This window comes from Ovis canadensis, chromosome 1 (assembly GCF_042477335.2).
Source record: "Ovis canadensis isolate MfBH-ARS-UI-01 breed Bighorn chromosome 1, ARS-UI_OviCan_v2, whole genome shotgun sequence".
Classification (NCBI taxonomy): domain Eukaryota; kingdom Metazoa; phylum Chordata; class Mammalia; order Artiodactyla; family Bovidae; genus Ovis; species Ovis canadensis.
Window position 1 is genome coordinate 175,552,779 of NC_091245.1, and position 23,811 is coordinate 175,576,589.

Here is a 23,811-nt window from a genome sequence, read left to right on the forward strand (position 1 = left end):
CTTATCTTGGACTATTTTGGCCTATGTGATAGCTAACCCATTGACAAAAGAAATCCAAGCTGATAAAAGGTTTTCCTGGCCACTTGTTAGCCAGGTCATGCTGTAAAATCATAACACAATGCACGCCTCTTCCATGGGGCACCACAAGGCAACGATTTAAAAAAAAAAAAAAAACAACACCCTCACTTCCATATCCAGTGGAGTTGTAGTTTATTACTATAACCCTCCCAAGTCAAAAGGACACCAATTTCAAGCCTTGCAACTTGGTGCAGACAGGGTTTTTCCCTCTCAACCCACTCTGCTGGGCCTCTCTACCTGTCCTCTCCTACTGTCTACAGGTCCCGAACATTAGAAAATAGAAAATGTGATGATCTTTGTGTGTCTCTGTAAAATGTGTGTATGTGTGCGTGTGTTTGGGTGTAACGGGCCTTCTGTTTGGTCGCGCGGCCTGTCCGTCAGGGAGCGGACCAATGGCAGGCTGCCTTATATAAAATGAGTGTTTTCAGTCTCTCCGGGTTGCATGTACTGTATGTGGAGCAGTGTACAGTGAAGCGGAGGCAGAGCGGCTCCGCGAGCTCCTCTCCACTTTCCCATAGAGAACCCCTGACTGGCCACTGAGGTCGAGCCACACACACGCCCTCGCGCCCGGCGAGCCCGCGAGGTAAGCGCCCCCCATCCCCAGCCCTTCTCGGGCGCTCTCCCCGCACTTTCTGTTTTCCTACTCACTTGCGAGCCGCCGGGCTGCAGCCCCAAGGACTCCGCGGCAGGAGCAGCGGCGGCGGCGGCGGCGGCGGCAGCCGGTAGGCTGGACTTGAGGAAGACGGAGGGAACCCCGCGCGTCCGGAGCCGCCGCCAGCCGACCCGCTCCCTGGGCACTTTCCCCCTCCGCCAAAACTTTGGGTCGGGAGAGGTCGGGGGCGAGGGTCGCGGCGGCCGCGCCGGCGGCGGGTGGGGGGCGCGGAGGCAGTGCCCTGCGGGCGGGAGGCTGGGGGCCGGGCTGGGGAGTAGTAGGCCAGCCGGTGCCAGGCTGCGTTTGCAACCAGCACCTCTCGGCACACAGGCAGCGCCGCCCGAGAGGGGCACGGGAGCCGGGGCGCGGGCAGGAGCAGCCCGAGGAAAACAACAACAGAGCCCTCACGCCGGCGGGCGGCTCGTGGCCGCCCGGGGAGCCCCAAACTTCATCTCGGCGAAAGTACGTGGAGCCCAGCCTGGGCTCGGCTGCCGGGGAGGTGGGGCCTGGGGAGTCGGGGCAAGGGAGGAAGGTACGAGCAGCCAGCCCTCAGTGGATTGATTGAACGTTTCGAGTGCGTCGGTGACCGGGAACAGTTCATCTGGAGAGTTGGGATCTGGGTGTTCCGGCCCCGGAGATCGGTGCCCTCTCACCCCCCCACCCCTAACCAAATGCGCGGCGAGTAGAGAAAGTGCTGTTTTAGTGCCAGAGTGGCTAGGAGGAAGAATAGGGGGAGAGGGGGAAGAGGGTGAGGGAGTAGGGGAGAGAGAAGAGGGAGGGAAAGCCGGCGGGGGGGAGGGAGGGCAAGAGAGAGAGAGGGAGAACCGGAGAGAACGGGAGAGAGAGAGAACGAGAGAACGCGAGGGAAGAGAGGAGGGGGAAGAGGAGGAGGGAGGCTGTGTCAGGATTTTGCTTGAATGTGGGATTATGTTGTGTCAATAAGTTTAAGGTGGAGGGAGCGAAACTGGGGGTGGTGGTGGAGGGGAGGAGGAAGGCCTTGGCTGTTTAAAGTCTTATTTCTGAAGGTAAGTTATGGCATTGCATGGTCGCGATGACAGAAAACTTGCAGATCCTTTATCCGGGGATGGGGTCGATGGCTCTAGAAAGAGCTCCCCAGCCCCTTAAGCCACACTCGTGTTACACTGTTATTTGCTGCGATCCGGGTCGCTAGTAAATTACCGAAATCAGACTCGAGGTTTCTTTTCCTCCTCCACCTCGTCTCGCTCGCTCACCCTCAGAAATGTATTATTATTATTTTTTTATTTTTTGGTATTGTATGAAACTTAACGTGAGTCCTGTAATTTACAAGGACCCTGAATCCAAGAATCTGGAACACGTTTATGTGTGAAATATCCACGATCATTTCAGCTAAATGAGGAAGGTAAAACGAAACGATGCAAAAAGCTAAGACACAACATGTACGACAGAGGAGGGGGGGGGAGAGGGAGAGACGGAGAGAGAAGCTATTTTTTGCTTTCCTTTCTGTAGAAAGGAAAATAAAACGTGCATTCCCCTTCTCTCCCGGTGTGTAGGGTCTAGTCAGTATTTTAACTGTCTGAGGACAGATTAGTCCAGGTGGATCTCGTTGAAAAGTTTCGTGAGGTGGGGTGGAGGTGGGGGGGGGGGTACGAAGGGGAAGGTGGGTGGAGGTGGTGGGGGATGGGGACGGAGCGAGCTCTGCCTCTGCTAATGGTCATTGGCCTGGGGCTTTGAAACCATTGCCTGTCCTGCTAATGACACGTCCAGTTCTAGTCTCCCGGCCGCGGACGCCGGGCTGCCGGGGACTGGGGTACTTTCCCCGCGCGGGGAGGGGCGTTCTTCGCCATCCCTTGGGGTTGCCCACTCGCGGCGTGGGAGGCCCCCCACGCGCGCCCCCTCTTCTGCGCGCCGCCGCCACCTCTGCTCGCATGACTTTTGTAGCCAGCCCGCGGCGAGGGGGCGCAGGGGGTCCCCGGTGCGGATGTCCCCGCGCGGCCACCCCGCTCCCGCCCCACGCGCGCCGCGCGGTCCAAGCCCGGAATGGCAGCGCCGGGCCGGGCGGCCGTGCCTCCCCGGGGGGCAGCGGAGGCAGCAGCGGTGGCGGCGGGATCTTCGCCGGGGCCCGCGGGAGGAGGAGGAGAGGGAGGAGGAGGAGGAGGGGAAGGAGGAGGAAGACGAGGAGAGGGAGGTGTTTTCTGCCCAGACCGCCGCCAGTTCGAGCGGGCACGGCGACGGGGCCACCCCACTCGTTGCTTCTCCGTTATGGAAAGGTGTTTAGCAGACTTTTACGCCCGGAGTGTGGGATTTACACTTCATTTTTTTTTTCTCCCCCTTCTTCCCCAAAGCAAGATGGACTCTATTCCCTTTCTCTTTCTCCCTCTGCCTCTGTCTTGTCAGCCTTTAAGATCGACATTTTGTACTAAGATGCAAACTTGATGGTGACCAGCAACAAAGCCGGGGTGGGATCCCTCGCTCCCTTCCTCCCTCTCCGTTTCCCATCTACCCCCACCCCGACCTGGTGGCCCTGCACTAGACCCCGGGGGCTCTGGCGATGTGTTCCCCGCTCGGTTCCGATCTCTAATCTCGGGATTGTGACCGGGGCCGAGCGTTTGGGCGACATATGTGGCCGCCCAGGTCTGCAGGGCTGAGGGCTGCACTACCTGGACCCGCTGCCGTCGCCTTGCCACCTCTGGCCGGCTTCTGAGCACGGGGAGACTCGGACTGCCTGTCGATTGCCATGATTTGGTTCCTGGTGCATTTCTCCTGGGGACGGCGATCACTTGTGCAAGTTGATAAATGATCACTGTGTGGGTTTGGGGTGTGCAGAATAGATCAACTTTCTGCTTTGTACATTACTGGGAGTAGGGAGAAAGTGTGCTGGAGACACCCTAGAATGCCAGCTGGGCTACCCTCAGCCTCTGCCCTTGGAAAACTGGGAGCTCTTTGCCTTAATTGCCCCACAACGCCTAGGGGTGGGGATGGCGAGAAGGAGGGGTTGGTGGGGAGCGGGCCTCCTGGGTTTCGGGGTCCTTCTTTCGTAGATGTTGCAGGAGTTCACCCTCAACTGTAAAGCTGTATCATACTGATGATGTACCTTTATTTGATACTTTATAGGTCACTATCATATGACAGAGGCTTTGCCACAGTTCATCTTCCTCTCTCTGTACTTTCCACTTGCCTTCCTGAGTAAGTATGCAAACTCTTCATATAGGGAAGCTAGCTGGTTATTAGTAATGACCTAAGGGTCCTTACTGTACACGTCAGAAGATGCCTTATTGGGCTTGTAGCACCCTAGAAATCTTGTCTCATTGAGTTTCCCATAGCAGATTTTTAGTATTTAGAATTTGGCTATGGGTGTTATTATTTTAACAGTTTAAATGTCCGTTTAATGTTTTTCTGCAAGTGTCATTGAAATACTTATTTTCTCTTTTTATTTCATAATGAAATTTTGCATAGAGTTGAAGGCCTAGGGAATTTAATGCTAGATAGTATTGTAGAAAGATTGTAACTTGTGAGTGGAGAGAATTATTAAAAAACCCAAGGAAGCATTGCCCAGAAGACCTCTCTAAATTAGAGTATCTGACATTTGCTTACTTTTTTCTGAACACTCTTTTCTTGGGAACTTGTGCTGTTTATGACAGTTACCATTGTAGTAGGGAAGGAGGACTGGGCAGTGTAGTAAATCTAGCATTTAGCATATCAGCTTGATTCAGAAGCAAATAACTGTCCTAATGCATTGAATTTGCTTCAAAACTCCTAAATCTGGAGAAATTGGGTATATTTTGACAGTCTGTGTATGTGAAAAATAGCAACTTTGAAATCTGTTGCTAAGTACTTTTTTCAGATCTCTGCCCCTAATTGGAAAAATTGGTGAAATAACGTGGGACAGTAAGTGCCTAAAAAGTTTGTTTTTGAGAAGTAGCCCTCTAAGTGAAAACTGAGGGTTTAACATTTGAAAGCAGCATGGTAAGCCCAAACTTCAGAAAACCAACGTGTAATTTTGCTCCTCCACTGCAAGAAACACTTCAGGTATTCTTAAATTGCTGATAATTTAAGAAAACTGGTCCTATAAATTATGTAAATCAGTTTTGGTGCTTTGTAATAGTATCACAATGAAGACAGACTGTATTTTGTGAATGAAAATGAACTTGAATTCAGTTTTCTGTAAAAGAAAAGGGACCTTCTTTTGTTTTATTCCATGACTTGCTGTGATACTGTGTGTCACCAAAAGATTGTCTTAGTATTGAGAGAAATTGAATTTGAAGACCAAGCTTTTCTGGTAGTTCTGTATGGTAGCAAAGTATACTTTGACATTGCTGAGAACTTTAGATGATATATAACAGAAGCTCTGTATCCAGCTTTCTTTAATGGAATGTAAAATATCTTGTTATTTCAGATAGTTAGGAGAGCCTCCTAATACGTCACATGCATAACAGTCAGAATGAGATGGGTCTGTAAGATGAATTTAGTGCACACTGAAATATGGGATTTCAGCCTCTTTGATTTTTTTTTTTAAGCTTGTTTGCAAGAGAAGTTTTTCATTTTTGAACATATGGCAAGAGTATTCAAAATGCATTCCTGATTACTAAAGAACACCACATTTAGACATGTGAGGCACATTATTTTGTTCAGTGTCGCAAACTTTTAATGTTAGCTCTTTCCCCATGGAAATATGTTTTACCAATTCAGAATTTAAAATGGGAATCAATAATTTCCAGAATAAAAGCGATCTGATGAGTTCTTGCATTTGTTTGAGATATCAAATAACTGCTTCATTAAAGCAATATTTTCAAGCAAAGTCTTGGTCTTTGAAGTCAGAGTAGTTTTTATAGTGTAAAACTTGAAGTAGTGATTTGAAAAAGTCACACTGACAATGAAATACAAGTTATTTGGCTTGGTTTTATAAGGATTAATTTTTTAAGATAAGATTTTAGATACGGGTTTTGCTTCTATATGGCCAAGAGTTTTCAAACCTCCTATTTTATTATTCTGCATACCTCTATTAAATTCTGAAGCTGAAGTCTTAATTTGCATTTCACATTTATTGAAAGAAGGGTTCTTCTATGTTATTTCTTAGCGGTACATCTTTGTATGTATTATGGCAGTTTTAGGAAGAATCTTCCTCTAGGGTCTTAGATACTAACAGAACTTTGCAATTTTGACACTTCCTTTTTTTTAATATCCATCTTGATTTTTATATCCAAATTAAAAGAAAAGTTCCGGGTTTATGAGTTTGTGAGGTAGCTCTGCTTTCAATGTATATCTTGCTCTGCTGTACAACTTGAAAAGTATGTAGGACCTTTGACCTTATAGATTTGTTCTTTATACTTCATCCACTGAAACAGATTTGTTTAGACATTGAATTTAAAACAGCTCTGAGTGAAAGTGAGGATGAATATATAATTATGGCTTGCTTGTGCTCTAAGTAACTATGTAATTGATAACGTTTTTTGTGTATAGTTAAAGAAGGACCAACGGCCTTAAAATACTGTGGCACAGCTCATGAAAGTCTAATTCATCAGCTAAAGTTTTTATAAAGCCATGTTTTTCAGTAAAATGACAGATGTAATTTCTAATTATTAATCATTAGTATACTTAAGGTTTATGTTTTCCTACATTTCATTAAGAATGTGATTAAAGCAAGGGCCATATTTTTACTGGGATCTTACCATGAATATCAGTTACTTTAATATTAGAAGTCTTTAATAGAAGTGATAAAAACTTCACAGTTCAACCCTATTAAAAGAAGTTTTTGACAATAGCCTCACTATAGATATGGCTGTTTTTGCTATACTAAAGAAATCCCTGGAATTACTAGTCCGTTGCAAAGTGCAGAAATGTTTAAAATTGTATTTTTTAATGTTCTGAATTACTAAATATAGGCAATTAATTTGGCATGTCGCATCACCACCAGTGTAGTATATATTTTAAAATTTAAGCTTAAACAGGTGTTTAACTTAAGAAGAAGACACTTTTCTTGAACTTGTAGTTTGAGGTCCACCTTGTTTTTAACATTTCCTTACCAAGGGCACCTTTTAAAATAGGTCTGACTGGTATCTCCTGTATTTTTAATCGGCTTCCTTCCTCTCACTATGAAATGAAAACAGACCCAAATTATAAAAACATTGTAATTTCACCCCTTCATTTTTATTATATGCCCCAAGGAAATTGGATGCAAGCGGTCTTCAGGCTATACTTTGAGAAACACTGCTCTGAAGGTAGTGAAAATTAAGGCTAAATATTGAATGGACGTTCTTCCATCTTGAAGATTCTGTGACTCTAATTCCGTCCGTGAGCTTGTGCTACCTCAAGGGCAGTCGTAACACACTGTGTCGAACTGTAGAGATTTCTGTATTTTAAGTCATACCTGAGGAGAGTACCTTTTGCGTTTAGCTTCACTCAACATTCGTATGTGTTCATATTATCCCTTAGAAGGCAATTACAGTTTCTTGAAATGCCAGGATATCATTGTAAAACTGTAAAGATACATCCAGAAAATTCTCATGTGTTAATGGGGATTGTTTTCTTTTTTTTTCTTTTAAAGGAAAAGGTAAGGTGAGAATTGAAATAAGTACCAGTTACACAACAGAAATGCAAAAGAAGACAAGCCAATAAAGAATTCTGTCTAAAAAGTATATATAAACAGAAAAGGAAAGCGTAAGGGAATGAAAGATTTAAAGGATTAAATATAGACCATGAAACACTGACACACCTTCCAAAATATAAATTTAATAAGTTAAAAATATATCAGTTGAAGGATCTAGACAGAATAAAATAACTTCAGATAGTGAGGAGGTTGTATAAAATATAAAGTAAAATTAAGAATGAATTGGGTTTTCAGAAATCTTAGAAAAGTGAAAAGTATTGTAGAATATTGATTAAATAATTAAACCAGTAGTTAAATATAGCCCTTGGGTGAAAAGATCAGGGAATAAAACAGAAACTCCTGGGTTGAAATAACTGAGATCCTGAAAAAGACACAAGTTTGGATATTTTATAGAGGGAATAATTAAATAAATGATCAATAACTTATTTCAAAGAACAAATAAGAATGGGGATAAAAGTTTCTTAGAGCAACTGAATTTCTCAAATGTTTTTGAGATTTGTGGTAAGAAATACTTTTTGTATTCTAATACACATATAAAACCTGGAACAAAAGTTTCCTGAAACAGTACTAAGAGCAGTGCTCTGATAATTTAATATTCCTATCTAACCTTTATAAACCTAATCTGTTCCAAACTATTTTATTAAAAAAAATACAGAGTGCCATTCATGAAATTTATTTTATGACTTAAAAAAATACCGGTATGCTTGCAAAATATAGAAATCCCCAGGCCTCATCTTCATATTCTGGTTCAGTGTATCTAGGGGAGGGCCTTGGAATCCGCATTTTAACTAATACTGCTGGTGATTCTGAAGCAGCTGTGAGGTCCCCTGATACTCTTGGAGGAATTCTCATTTAAGGGACTGATGGATAAAGATTGAATGGGCGTTACGTACTTGAATGTGGAGTTAGAGTTTATTGACTACAGAGGTCTCTTCTGGAGCTTCAAGATTGTATGGCTGTTATATCAGTCAGCATGTTTACAATACTCAGAGGACCCTTATCCCCCTCCATAGATGTTCCATTGTAGCAGGTATAGAATAAGAAGCAGAGGCTTTGCAGCTGAAGAGCCCTGGGTTTCACTCTTGATGGCTCTCTAGTTTATAAGCTGAGGGACTTTGGGCTTATATGGACACAGAATAAACTTCCATTATCATATGTGCAAAAGGGCATCTTTTATTTACCATGCAGCAGAATGAGAATTACACAAGACTATAAGGTCTAGAATGACCGTTATCCACAGACAATACTCAATAGGATATGTTTTTATAGTTATATCTCATCTCACACCAACTCCCACCAAGTTTGAAATGCACCAAGGCCGTGCATTTCAGTTTTTTGTTTCAACTCTAGTATGAAGCAGTGGTTCAATTTTTAACTGAATGTGAGGTGCTGGACAAGCAAGTTATTACTGAAGGAAATAAGAATAACCAGAAGGGAAAAAAAGAAAAAAACAGCTGAGGCATGCCACATTTAAGTACAGTGCTCCTTCAAGTTTGGGGAATGCTTCTCCTACCTCTTTAAAAAAAGATATAGCACAGGACAGGCCACCATTCAAAATGGTTAGTTGACAGCATTGGACTAAACTAAGGTGACTTTGATGCATCCTGGAATGTCTTAGAGCATCGTTTCTCAAACTTTCTACCTAGACGCATGCAACTGATGTTTTCATATGGAACTCTATGATTCTCTGGTGATAGACATAGATAAATTGTGCAGTTGACTATATAGGTAGTTCACAGTGTGATAAAGCCACTTCTTTCCCTTTCAACAAAGTCTGTCAGAAAATAAGCAAGAGTGATGTTATTATGATGAAAATCTTGAATATACCCATATATATACTTGTAAAATCCTCTAAACTGTGGTACGTTGATTTTTCATAACTAATTACTTAGGAGCACTCTTCACAACCAGTTACAACACATTTGTGTCAAGGCATGAAGATTGAGGAGCATTATATCCAAAGTCCATAACAAATTATATCACACAGAATGGCACTTCAATTGAAAAGAGGGATAAACTAGAGAGAGAATGGATGGGAAATACCCTAAATCCCTGAAATCTTGAACAGTATGAAAATCAAAAGCCTGGGAATATGCACTCTGTGGTTAAATGCAAGGGATGTACCAAAGACTACTAGTACGATGATTCTCAAACTTGAATACTCATTGCCTCTAACACAGACATTTATTTTTAAGTAGTTTCAGTGTTCATTTATTTGAATAAGTTAAAATGAAATACCTTCGTATTTCCTAACTTTCTAGGTTTTTGTTTTTATTTTTTGGCTGCACCCTGCAGCTTCTGGGATCTTACTTTCCTGACCAGTGATTGAACTTGGGCCTTCGGTAGTGAGAAGGCAGAGTCCTGACAACTGAACCACCCGGGTGTTCCCTGGCTTTTAAGAATGTATTTGCCAGGAACATCTTACTTTGCTGAATTTTAATTTGCCATACTTTTTCATCTCTAATAAGTTAATAAACTGTATCTTGATCTGGAGTGGTATTGGATATATATTTGCAATCCTGTATCTAAAAATATCTCTGAAAAAGTAATATTTTTGTTTTTCCAAAAGTTTGACATCAAAACTCACTTGATGCCAAAACCTGATCCAGATTGTAATGGGCCTGTTTAAAATAGTTTTTAACGTCCACTTAAAATATTCACATATTTTGCTGTAAGTAGTAGTATGGTGGGTTATGAGATACCAACCTAAATCGAGCTACGAATGTTACATAAAATATGCGGTATGCTCAATCTGATCTTTTTAAAGCCCATAAAAAATCTGATGTGTACTTGGACCTAAGGGTTTCATATAAGGGATCGTGATCTTATTGTATTAACTTCCTTAGTTCACAAAGTGAAAATACAGGGTATTCCTACTCATTTAGCTCAGTGAAAATCCTTTTGCTAATTTTGATCATTGATCATCTGAACATTTTGAGTTCATTCCAAGGGGATAGATCATGGAAGCCATGTTAACATCATAGATTAACTCAGACTATCTGTTGAAACCCTTGGCTTCAAATATACATGTGGAAGGCATCAGAGGTTATCAAGACAAGGAAACAAAATGGTAGTGCTTAATATCATTTGTGCCTCCTGCGTTGAGCAAAGCGGAAGGCTGCCGGGTAAGGAAAGCTTAGACACACAGACACGCACAGTCACGTGCACTTGCACGCTAGCTGAAGCTCATCCATCCATTTTGACATTGTGATTCTTTTTCGGTTGTTGTAGTTTTTATTTTATTAAACAAACACACACTTATAGCTGTAACTTTCGAAACTTGTACCTTGTTATACATTGCTTATAACAGTGAACAAAACTTAGGTTACTTTCATTACAGTTTACTCTTAGGAGAAGTTTCATGAAGGAATTATATTTCCTTTATTACTTTGCTACTTGAATGTTTCTTTCCTTCAGTCAGAAAGGTAAAAGTGAAAGTGTTTTCTGCAAATTTGGTCTCCTCTCAGGTGAGAATGTTCCTGGGTTATATTTTATAGAGGTCCTAGGTATCTTTATTTTTAATAATTAACTGTAAAATGTTGATCTTTTATCTGTACTTCTAATTTCCTATAAAAAAGCACTATAAGATTGAAAAGTATGAAGTGAGAGTCTATATGACTGTCTAGGAATAAAGTAGTAGCTGTGTTTGAACTACTGTTATGCTAAGACTTAATCTTCATTTGTTAGATTAAAACTGTTAATGGCTAAAGATAGTCTTCTTATTTGTTGATTTGACTACATCCTTTGGTGTGGGAAAGCTACAGATTGAGTCATTCAGAGGGAATCTTATTAGCAGTCCTGAATCTTTTAATATTAAAAATTGCTGAGTTGTTTTTCAGCTTTTGGTGAGCCTCTCAAAACTCACTCAAATGTAGGGTTCTCATTGACTGCAAAGAGAATGTGGTGGAGCATGGAACAAAATGAGAAAATAATTCTCTACATCAAGCTGTCAAATTTGGATTGTATTTTGTGTTATTGAAGTTATTGTTTTTTTCTCTCTCTCCCTTCTATTCTTCCTTTTCTCTCCTCCCTTCTCTCCCCCTTTATCTCTGTCCTGTTTCTCTCAGCCAATTATTATATTTACTAATGTGCATCTGTGATACTGCCTAGAAATGTCTGAGGATGGGAATGTGGAATTGAACTTTTTTTTCTTTTTTACCATTATTTGATTTTAAAGATTTATTTGTAGCTTTTGAGTCCTTTTAGTATTCATCACTACATATAATGAAGTTGTCAATTATGAATTTGAGACTTACACAGTCCCTTACAGAGTCTTTTAGGAACAGTTATTAGGAGCTGTTAGCACGGCTACGTGAAATAAAGGTGCCTGTTGTTTTTATAAAGTAAATTCCTTATCCAGTCATTTTTGTTTTTTAGAGTGGTAGCATGATTACATAGTTTCACGTATATTTAGGGGAAAATTAAATGCAGTTTTTAGAAGGGTAGCCCAAATAGTGTTTCACTTTGGGAGGAAGGGAGGAAGATAATTTGCAGTCGAAATCTATCACTGAACTGGACCCTTTGGGAGAAAGATATTTGGACTGAGAGCCTCCTTATGAAGTATAAGTTTTATTTTTACTAGTTTATTTTTCATAACAGCTTTCTGATGAGAGGGAACCCTGTTTTAATGACAAGGAAGCCAAGTCTCAGGTTAAGTCATTTGTCGGAAGTCACACAGCTAGCAAGTGACTGTGCCAGGCTTAGAATGCCGGTCTGCAGTGCCACCGTCTCCTGGGCTTGTTCTCTGCATACCCGCTTTTAGGACCACATTCCAGAAGGTTGCAAATGAAAGGTTTGAGGCTCCTTCTAGCTAAGAATTACCTCTAACTTTTCTTTCTCCTGAAAGAGAAATCATCTTCTTTTTGAAGTGATGGGGCTTGGAACACTGTCCTCTATCAGTCTTAGGAAAGGTAGAAGAGAAAGTCTCTGAGCTGGGGCTGGTTGTCAGTTTTCATCTGTGAGGTCACAATCAAAGACAAAACTGGCCTCAGACTTAGTTTAGAAATTGATAGTTAGAGAACTTTCTTTCTGTTTGGTGTATCCAGGATAGGAATGTCTAATAACAGCAGTTACTGATTTCACTGTTTGTTAATTCCTTTGGTACAGCAGTAGTAGCAATCATCATTCATTCTTCATAAGAAGTTATTTTTCTTGCTGAATAGTCCATATGTTTTTAGTCTGGTACTCTTAAATACTTAATCAGTGAATATATTTTACAAAAGGAATTTAACATAGTGTTATAGTTTTCTGGAATTTAGTTTGAAAAGAAATTCAGTATTCATGGAAAAAATTATTAGGCAGATTTCATAGACACATTGCAGAGTGTTGTTCTAATGAGCAAACATGAATTAGAAGGTCAGTCAAAAGTTAACCAGTTTTCAAAGTGATTTCTGGGTACTTTTGATTTATGTAAGAAACTTATTTCTGCTGTGATAAGTAGAGATTTTATAAATTATACATTTATATACATGTAGCAGATGATTTAAAAAATACAAAGTAACATGTTGCTTTTTTGGTACTAAGAGCCCTATTCACCTGAAATGAAATTCTTTTATCTTTGCAATTCAGCAAAGTTAGAGCCGAATTCAGATATAGAAAATAAAAAGTTTGTTGTTCTTTTTAAATGACTTCTCTTTTTCCCTGAACCCTGAAACATAGAAATAGGATATTTTTCTATTTTGGCAAAGTAGTTTCTGTGGATGATAATCTTATGAAGAGTGCTCTTGCTGGATTCTGCTCAATGATGCTTTAGGGTGTGTCAGGCTTCCATTTCTTGTCTTTCATCCCCCCTACAGTAACTGCTGCTAAGTTGCTTCATTCATGTCGACTCTGTGCGACCCCATAGACGGCAGCCCACCAGGCTTCCCCATCCCTGGGATTGTCCAGGCAAGAGCACTGGAGTGGGTTGCCATTTCCTTCTCCAATGCATGAAAGTGAAAATTGAAAGTGAAGTAGCTCAGTTGTATCCGACTCTTAGCGACCCCATGGACTGCAGCCCACCAGGCTCCTCCGTCCATGGGATTTTCCAGGCAAGAGTACTGGAGTGGGGTGCCATTGCCTTCTCCACCCTACAGTAAAGTACTTCCATATTTCTCATTCAGGTAGGCTGGTAAACTCAATAAGTTTTGTAGCATCTGATACCTTTTTTTGATTTGTTTTCTTGAGTCGTGTTCAAAGATCATTTTGCATGTTATATAATTTAGTCAAGTGTAGGTGAAATTCAGGTAGCAAAAGCTTACTGACTTAATTCACTGGTCATGTACTGGGTGCCTACAGTGTATTGATGCTGATTTAAACTTTGAGGATATAAGATGAATATGGAACAGCCCTTATCCTCAAAGCAAGCATCTTCTACTGACTGGAAGAGTCCAGTAGATATGAATGTATATGTTATTCTGTGCTAATTGTTTTGACAGATATGGCATAAAATAGTACTAAGCAAAAACCGCTTAAAAATTGGCCAGTTCCAATATAGGAGCTGACATTGAAATATGGAAAGGGTTTCTTCTTGTGCCACTATATATGTCCTAACTGCCATCAGGGTTATAAATACATTTGGTCCAAGCGCTGGAGTGGATTTTAAAAATTAGACTTTTAACTGTAATTTGCCTGGCATTTCTTTAATTATTAGTGCATTGTTTTGGCTTTTAGTCTATTTAAAAAAACAGTGACTTTTTTTGATGAAGTTGTCAACCTATATTAAGTTACATTGAAGTTAAGTGTTTTGGGGCTTCCCTGGTGGCTCAGATGTAAAGAATCTGCCAGCAGTGCGGGAGACCTGAGTTTGATCCCTGGGTGGGAAAGATTGCCTGGAGAAGGGAGTGGCTACCCACTGTAGTATTCTCACCTGGAGAATTCTGTGGACAGAGGAGCGTGGCAGGCTACAGTCCATGGGGTCGCAAAGAGTCGGACACGACTGAGCAACTAAAACTAACACAAGTGTTTTGGACTTTCTTTTATTTTTACTTTTTTATTTATTGCTATTAATGTCACAGTCTGAAAGGACAACACTTTTGAAGTAAAGGGAGCGGTTTGAGGACTCCATGCACTTTATACCAAATCATGTTAAAAGTATAGTGAATAGAATAAGTTTGAACTGTGTGTTCAAACCCATACCAATAAAAATACTGTAAACTACTATTGCTAACACTTCTTACTTACATAAATATACTAAAGTATATTTATTAATAAGATCTTAAGCCCAGACTCTAAACAGGTAAAAATGTACTTTTCTATCCATGAGAAATTATAGATTAAAAATTATGCTTAGTGCTTCCCTTAAGCAGTTTTCAGGTTTTCCAGGATGTTTTCAACTTTTGTTACAACTGTGGTGTCTCTCGGGTCTTAGTAAGCCATGACCTGTAAGGCACACATGAGTTTCTCTTTTATGCTTAGTAATCTGGGTTCTGGTCTTTGGATTTCCCTTTGACTTGATCAGATCTTCAGCATCACATTTTAAAATCATAACTTTTGTATTTATTGCACCTCAGGATGTATTCATTTTTACCCAGTTTTATTTGTGGCCCCCTTTTGACTGTTCATTTCTGGACATCATCACAGTTTAGATTAAAACTTTGTTTCGAAAATACTGTGTGCTCAATGTTCCAGATGCCAACCCTGGGTGCTTTAATAAAAAATACATTCATAAGCGAAATCATAAGGAAGAAACTGATCTGGGAAAATATTTCTTGGTAAGCTCACACGGTTGATAATGACCCTAATGTTAACATTAAAGAAGCAAAGAGGAATGGAGAAACAGAAAAATGTTTTGTGAATCTTCTTTCCGTTCTGTCATGGGGCTCTTTGGCATCATGGAAGTACAGTTACTCAGGTCTCATTTAACAGTCCTCATGGTAATAATGAATTTCTCTTTTAAGTTTTGTATATGGATATGCATTCTTATCTCATTTGGTGCTATACATCCTTAGTTGTCCCATACAACATGTAAGGTTTGTTGTAAGGTCCAGGGTTTTAAAAAGTTTTAATAATTTTCTACCTATAGCCTGTGCATAAATTTAAATCCATACAGAAGTCTTCTGTAGCTTGTAGGTCTTGGAAATGGGTCTTGAGGAATGGACACAGAGTTACAGATCTGAGGATCTGGTCTTACTCACATAGTGACGAGTTTACTGTATCATAAATCAGTGGTGGATTTTATTTCTTGAATTCTTTTTAGGTAACCATATGTATCATTCCTGACATATTTCAGCTGTAGCTATCTCATCATAAAGTCTGATATATAGATCTCAATAATTAGGGTGATTGGCGCTTTTCTTCATTAAAGATGTTTTCTTGTAAAGTTTTGACTTCCTTAATTTTTCAAAACTAACTATAAATCCTTGTTGACAAATTATAATTTCAGAGCATTTCATATGTATTTCGAATTGATCTTTAGTTAGCAGTGGGTACTTGAAGTTTTACCATTCCCAGGTCTTAGTAGTAATCAGTGATCTGTGAAGTACACAGAGGGGTGCTGCATAAAGGAATCCAGTGCTGATCATTATAAAGAAGAGCAATCTTTGGTAAAGCAAATGCTTGTATGCCTCTGTCATATCTGTTTGGTAATTCTGGGTTCCATATATTGATTGTCTTTATTTTATACAGCATGTATTTATTGAGTACTCATTATATATAAAGCCAGACTAGGAATTCTGGGGCTTGCAGAATAAAATGGTAGTGGCTCTGGCTTCAGGATGTTTCTGGTATAGTAAGGACACACATATACCAGATGTGGAATAGAAAGTAACAACGCTGTTGATATCCATGGGGCACAGGGATGGTGAATATATGGTTGTTAGGAGACAGTTAGGGAGGAAGATTGGGATGGATGTGGACTTTGGTTATTTAGTTTAATGTTTAGGCATCCTTGCCAAAATGCTTTCCAGGCTAGTGGGAAGTCCAGGCTAAACCCATCTTGGCCAGACAGTTCCTTCTAGTTGTGTTATCATTCAAGCCAATGGTCTCTGGAATTTTTAAGTGCTATCCCCTTCAGTAAATGAATTTGAGCATGTATCCTCAGTATCTATATGTTTATTTATAACATATATATATTGAGCTATTAATATATAATGTGATAAACTATAAATGCTTAGAAATAAAATTAATATAAAAATATTTTATTTTGAATATAAAGAAAAATTATACTATTTCCTTCTTACCTACTCCAGTGGGCTAAGTCTTATTCATGGTTTGGGTCTCAAGGACCCGATTTTGGACACCACCGGTCAAAAGTGAGCTGTGTCACACCAAGCTTTGCTAAGTTCCATGAGCCCAAGGACATGTTTTGCTTCCTACTGTATCATCAGCACCTAGAACTTGTTAAGAGTGCAATGGATACTATGAAACAAATCAGTGGAATTAGTCTAGTTAGTAGGGAGGAGGACAGAGTCCAGCTCATCATGAAGGATCTGATAAGAATAGAGTCAACTGTTGTCTGTTGCTATATCTCCTGTACCTATAAAAATGCAGGAACTCAAAAAATACTAGTTCACTGAGCTAAGGGTGTGGACAGTGTGTAGCCCATAATGAGGGATCTGCCAGAGTTCGTAGAAGGACATGAAAAGGTAAATTCCAGGAGGTCCCCTAGAGCAGAACAGTCTATGGAGATTAGTAGGTAAAAAAATATAGCCAGTGTGGCGAAGGGGTTACAGTGTTAATAAGAACATTACAGAGGAATGGCTTTGATAACCTCACGTCTTAAAAACTGTGACCCTCGTAAGCAATAAGATCTGGGTATCTTTGTACCCACACTGCGTAGAACAGTATAGTAGGTGTCTGATTCAGTTTTGTTGAATTGCTCTGTTTTATACTATGTCCTGAATATAGGAGGTTCTGCATGTTCAGGAATGGCTCAGTGGAAAGATCAGAGGCCTGTAAATGAATCCTGCCCTGATTGAAGCAAAGCCAGCGGTTCTGGGATTACCTCATCCGCAGACATGGTTTTAAGCCTTCGCAGTGTTGCCTGCACAGAGGTGCTCTGGTGACCACAACTGCCAGATCATATTTAGCTGTTTGTTATTAACAATGTCGTTATTAACATACTGCCATCGACACATTATCAATGAAGAAAATGGAATTTGTGATAGAATTATTTCTTACATGCCTTCATCCTGTACTGTCTTCCCTCATCAGTAACGCTGGCATAATGTCATGGAGCACCCTCATGTGTACTATTTCAGTTAGGACTGAATGTATTTACAGATAAATAAAGCAAGGTAGTTTGTAGTTCCCCTCTTAGTTTTGGAATTTTCTTATTCAATAGACTTCCTCTTTAAAAGGTAGTAAAAATTCTAGTTTTGTGGTCATAAAATAAACCTGTCATGCATTTTATTGAGCGTTGTTCGAGTTGGGGAGAACAGACTTCCCCTGAGAAACAGCTCTGGCATTAGCTCTCTCCTTTAGAGGCTGGCCAGACGAAGGCATCCTTCTTCAGCTGTGACACACAGTCAAGACAGGTACCCCCTAACTCCCTCTGCAGTGCAGTCTCATTTAGGGCATGTTTATTTAAAGCAGTTTCACATCTGCACAATTAATAAATTACTGTGCTCTAATTTGCATTTCTGATGTCTCGTAGTAAGGCACAGGAAGTTCCCCTTTGCCCTTACAAAAACAGTTTAGTCTGCTCAGGCTTCCTAGAGCTGAATAAAAATTTTCTCTGAGGGACTTCCCTGGTGGTCCAGTGGTTAAGATTTCACCTTCCATTGCGGGGGGTGTGGGTTCGATTCCTAGTTGGGAAGCTAAGATCCCACGTGCTTTGTGGTCAGTAATCCAAAGCATTAAAAAAAAACAAGCGGTGTTGTAACAAATTCAATAAAGACTTCAAAAAATGGTCCACATTAAAAAAAAAAAAATCTTAAAATTTCCTCTGAGAGCTCTCCTGCATCTGTATCATAGTCTCCAGATAAAGACTTAAACTAGTAAAATTTCTTTGCTTTCATCCTTTTGGTCATTAAGTCGTCAAATCTTTCTTCATTGTAAGTTTGTCACTCTTAAAGGCACAGTAGTAAAAATGTCAAACTTGTTATTGCCATCTAGAGTTTACACTGTGATTTCTCAGACATCTTGCTTGCTCTTTAGGCTGTGAAGTAGGGTATCATTATTCCCATTTTTGCAGATGAGGAAACAGGTTCAAAGTTGTCAAGTGGCTGAACCTGAGCCAGAGTTTGCAGTGGCTCCCCTGAGGCAAAAACCCTGTCTTTTGGTCATTCCTCTAGAAAACTGCCCACTGTGAAAAGCAGAAGTTATCTTACTTAAACTGAGGTTTCGTTTTCTTACTTTCAACCTGATAAGTGATTGTAAATACCTGGAATGGCAGTGCCCTAGACAATATGGTTGTTTTGATTTTGAATGCCCTGTGGGCTATAAAATCAGTGGAATGGACCTTAAATTTCTGGTATATTTAAATATATTTGTGTATTTAAGTGTTTTCAGATCGTGTGGAACACTGTCCATTTGACTTAACTTTTTACAATTTGTAAAAAAGTTTGTAAGAGTTTACAGTTAGTAAAAAAGATGGAAAATTGAATGCATAGAGACCATACACTGACAAAGAATGTACTTTCAAGTGTATATTACTGTTCTTTTTTTTTTTTATATTACTGTTCTTAAGTGAGATTTGGATTATGTATTGGGGCCATTTTTTCCCCTGTGAGACATATTTCTGAAATTATCATGAAAAATCATTGGTATGAATTGATATCTAAATACCTAAGCTACACCCATTTCTAGAACACATCTGTATTATAATGTGATAGCAACTGGTGTTTTCAGAGAAGTGGTGGCAAGTGTTTTTCTTTTTAGGTTTAAAAGGCATTTTAACTTGGCACAATTATTCAATTAGTATTTTACATAGTAGGAGAGTTTTATTTATTAGAATCTTATCTCAAAGTTCCCAAAGAGTAAAGAGGTCTACTTATTATTGTACTGTGGGAAAATGATGAAAGAATGATTGCATTAGGTCTCCCAGACCTTTTTTTATTTAAAGATTTAAGGCCTGACACGAAATTTATTTAGAATATTTATTTTAATCGATTATTTTTGTTTCAATTTAATTTTCATAATTTGATTTTGAAGATTTATACTAACTGCGGGACATGGTATAGTATTTGTGGATAAGGAAGTTTGTTGAAGAAGAAGCATAATTTGAAGAAAAACTAGAGTATGTATTTATTGAGAAGACATCTAAAGATGGAAAGAGTTAGAAACTGTCAACTTTTCTTAACTATAGCTTTTTATTTAAAATAAGGTATGAAAATGAAAGTCATGAGGATAATTAGGTAAAGTTCCTCCCCATCCTCAGTTTTTAAGCAGTTGAATCCTGTGGTCCCTCTCTTTCCACTTTGAAACAGCCTGGGAGGGAGGAATTATCATCTCCATTTTAGATGAGGGAATTGAGTCTTAGAGGCTCGGCAAGTTGCCCAAGGTCATTCTTCCGGTAAGCGGTGGAGCTGGCATTCCATTCCAGCTCATTCTGAGGAGGCCACGCTCCTACTCACTCTCTCCGCTGCAAGGCCTCTTGCTGCTGGCGCAGCCTTTGTACCACTTCGTAGTGCCCTGTACTTGACGTGACTTCCGGCCCAGGATGAAAGTACCTTTGCTGTCTTTGTGGAGCACATAACCGTATTCACATTTGCTTGTTACTTGTTTCTTAAGTCATTCTAAGTATCTGGTAAACTTCTTAAGTTAAAAAGGTAGTATTAATATAGTATTCTAAGAGGTGAAATATCTGATTTTTAAAAAAAAATAGCATTGTGGTGCAAATATAAAAAAGAAAATAGTTTTGGAATTCAGATAATTTTAAAAAAATATTATGTGTATGTATTTTCTTTTGGCTGGGCCACACAACCTGTGGGGTCTTAGTTTCCTGGCCAGGTATTGAACCTGTGTGCCCCCTGCAGTGGAAGCTCAGATTGTTAACCACTAGACTGCCAGGAAGTCCTCGAATTCAAATAATTTGCATTCAAAGTGAATAACAGAATTTGGGCTCTAGAAGGGACATTGTGGATGATCTTGGAGTCTTATATATAAGTCGTCATTTTAAATTTGAAGAAAGAAAGACCCAGATTAAGGACTGGGACCCAGGCCATGTGAGTGGCAGAGCTGGAACTAAGGCATCTGACTTCTGATTTGGTGTTTTGCTAGAAAAATCTGCTTAGCTCAAAAATGATGCAGAAAATATTTTTAGTCCATTGATGGCACCATTTTCACAGCAGGAATATGTGACTTTTTTTTTTTTGGATATGTTGTTTATAAATGGTTAAAAACATTAAAGAATGAAAATATTATGTGTTATTAGAGCTCTATGTAATACATTATACATACTAACTTTGAAAGCATTTTTTATCTTATTAGTTGATTTCTGATATATTTAGTAGTATAACATAATTTTGGTAGCTAACAGACACATGGCTTTGGTGTAGTTCTGTGTCCTGTGAAAACAGAAGAAGAATTTCCAAAACAATAACACATTGTTAAATGGCATGCCAGTTTATCAAATGCCATAAGTTTATTACAGTCTGGTCTTAGGAAAAACCATCCTAGCCTTATAGCAGCTCATCCTAATCTTAAGCAAAAGAGCCACTGAAGTTATTCAAGGACTGTTAGATTTTGTTCTGTCCAAGAAAGTATAAAGCTGTTGATCAGGAGAAAGAAGTTTTTAAACCCTAACAGTTTTAATTGTGAAAGAGTGATTTAACTGATTTGTGTACTGTGACGCCTCATGGTGGCCTTATTAAGAAACTACTGTAGTGACCACATACCTTGTAACTCGGACTGTAGCTGCTGCTGCTGGTAAGTCACTTCAGTCGTGTCCGACTCTGTAACCCCATAGACAGCAGCCCACCAGGCTCCCCCATCTCTGGGATTCTCCAGGCAAGAACACTGGACTGAGTCCTCTCAAATGTAAATGTATTAAACATTGGTGAGTTAAGACCCTCCATCATGTTTTCAAGGTCTGTATGTCTGTGTTTCCTTTGGGAGAAATTAACCCCTGGTAGCTCAGACAGTAAAGAAGCTGCCTATAATTCAGGAGACCCACGTTCAGTCCTTGGGTAGGAAAGATCCCCTGGAGAAGGAAATGGCAACCCACTCCAGTATTCTTGCCTGGAGAATTCCGTGGATGGAGGAGCCTGATGGACTACAGTCCATAGGGTTGCAAAGAGTTGGACACGACTGAAGCAACTTAGCACGCACTGCAGTTCAGGGAGGAAGCCTGGTATGTCTTATGAGAGCATTGCTTCTGCGAGTTCACCTGCCATCCTCCAGATAGGAATTTTCAGAGAATAAGAGCCAGGTAGTCCCAAAAGCTGCTGGAAAACACTCTTTTCTTGATATATTCTAGTTTCAATTGTTGGAAGATTGTCATAATAGATTGATTTTGTTAGAACAAGACACTTGATTGCCTTTAGGCCAGGAATTGTTGTAATAAATATATAGAGCTCTGCTCTCTGACGCGAATGGCGCCCCCTAGGATTGTGCACAGCACAACTTGAGCAGGCATACGTGAACCCTGCAGGCAGTTGTATCCAAGGAGATTGTCTTTAGACATCAGATATTAAAACATCACGTCTAGAAAACTATAAATACAATTCTCAGATACAAAATGCTAGTTATTTATGAAATCATTATTTTTTAAGTTATAAACATAGTAGAAATTGTTTCTGTTGGAATGGAGTGGAGGCATTGTTTTGCCTCTGCAGTATACTGACAAAAGGCTCTATATTCTATTACACAGCTCTTGGCCCAGCCAATGTAATATATTTTCAAAGTTAGTCTGTCTTTTAGAGTTCTGACTAAAGAAGAGAATTTTTGACCTTTATGAAGGAGCTTTCCTTTATTAGATGGGTGCAGTAATAGAATGCAGAATGACTTTAAGCATCCACCTCTTTTATCCATCATTAAAAGTTAATTGTCACCTTATACAAGTGCAACTTGATGGGATTTTTAACATACCAAAAATTGGCAACCTGTGATGAGGAAAAAGTATGTTCTGTGAGGACTTGAGTTAAAAGAAGGAAAAGAAAAACGAACTTTTATAAATATTAAATAGCAGTTAAATGGAAATAAAAGCTGTTAATTTTTGTGGGAGGATGGTGAAAGCAGATCAGTACCTTATGTTTGGTTGGGAGCAGGTTTCAGGATGCAGGTTTACTGACGTAAGAGTGGCTATTTGGGTGACTTCGGATTGTCGAGGTTTTATCCCCTACACATTTGGAAAGATAATATTGCATTCACTGTCTTTGAGCTGGTCTGTGGAATTATTTTCTTAACAGGAGCAATAATTACTTTTCTCATTCTTATTTAAGGAATGGCAATCGGTGGGATGTTCAGCAGGAAATCCATTACCCTGTTTGTAGTCTATGGTGCTTCCCTGGTTGAATTTGAGTCTTGCCCAGGAGGTAGTGATGATGCATTAAGTAGCTAAAACCGTCTTTGTGCTGGGTCTTTGATTCAGCTCGGTGATGTGACTGTAAACTACTACACTCTAAACAGATTTTGAACTGTGCTCGAGTACCAGTCCTCTTTAGAATTTGGGAGAAAGGGCAGTAAAGTGTTGCTTGTTTGCATGAAACCTCCAGGTAATCCTTAACCTTTTACTTTTATTTTAGGTCCCACTCACCTGTCCAGAGCCTCCCTGCCAGCTTCCTAGTTTACAGTAGACTGATTCGATATCGTGAAGTTTATTTAAATTAGCACCCCTTTCTCTGCCATCTGAAGATTGGCTCTAAGACCTGGAAGCCACTAGCCACCCATATTTTGACTCCTCAACTCTTTTAGACTTGGCCTGAGATGACATTCATTCTCTAGTCATTCCTGGCCATAAATTGCTGGTTTCTAAATTTTATTTTTTTTGTTGCTATAATTTTAGGAAATGTTAGTGTGCATAGCTTAAGGACCATGTTTTTTAAAGCCCTTTGTCAGAACACTCATCATTTGCTTATTGTTTACTGACTAAATAAAACTCAGATTTTTTAAGATTTCATGATACACAGGACTACATGATTAAGTAAATCATCAAGTGGTTTAGTGACAAATCGTTTTAGGAAATATGATAAACTCGTTTTATCTCACATGAGACAGATAATTTTTGCAAGAAACTCATATCCTCTTTTAGATTTCTTTTTAGGTTATGATTATGAGAAAGATTTGGACTTCTGAGCTAAATAACAAAAATTTACCTTCATAAAACTTATAGTAATAATAATGCAAGATTTCTTTTGTTAAATATGTCTTATTAATTTAAAATGTATGAATTATTGATCAGATTGGTAAACTGGCCCTGTAAAACTATCCTATTTCATTACAAAATGTGATATAGTTATTATACTTGAAAATAATGTATGGTTCCGTAATCTCCCCAACCCCTGCTGTATATTCAGAAGGAAAAGTGGTTGTATTGATTTGTTTGTTGAATAACTTTACCCAACCAGTTTCTGTTATGGTCTATTAACATAACTGCACTGCTGGTTTATTTGTTCTGACTTGTGAATAAAGAGTG

The 23,811-nt window shown here is 39.6% G+C and overlaps 1 protein-coding gene across 18 annotated transcripts in view; it reads left to right on the top strand.

Annotated features, from left to right (window-relative positions):
- The first annotated feature begins 464 nt into the window (after nucleotides 1-464).
- BBX (BBX high mobility group box domain containing) overlaps nucleotides 465-23,811 on the top strand; it is a 288,092-nt gene continuing 264,745 nt past the window's right edge. For 10 of the 18 annotated variants that reach the window (XM_069552481.1, XM_069552537.1, XM_069552453.1 and 7 more), the window contains exons 1-2: nucleotides 465-661; nucleotides 3,824-3,895. The gene's annotated coding sequence lies outside the window, so the exon portion shown is untranslated. Of the gene's footprint in view, nucleotides 662-765; nucleotides 901-981; nucleotides 1,193-1,516; nucleotides 1,756-2,843; nucleotides 3,462-3,823; nucleotides 3,896-23,811 lie in introns of those variants that run through there. The other 8 variants (XM_069552464.1, XM_069552524.1, XM_069552504.1 and 5 more) reach the window with 7 other exon arrangements.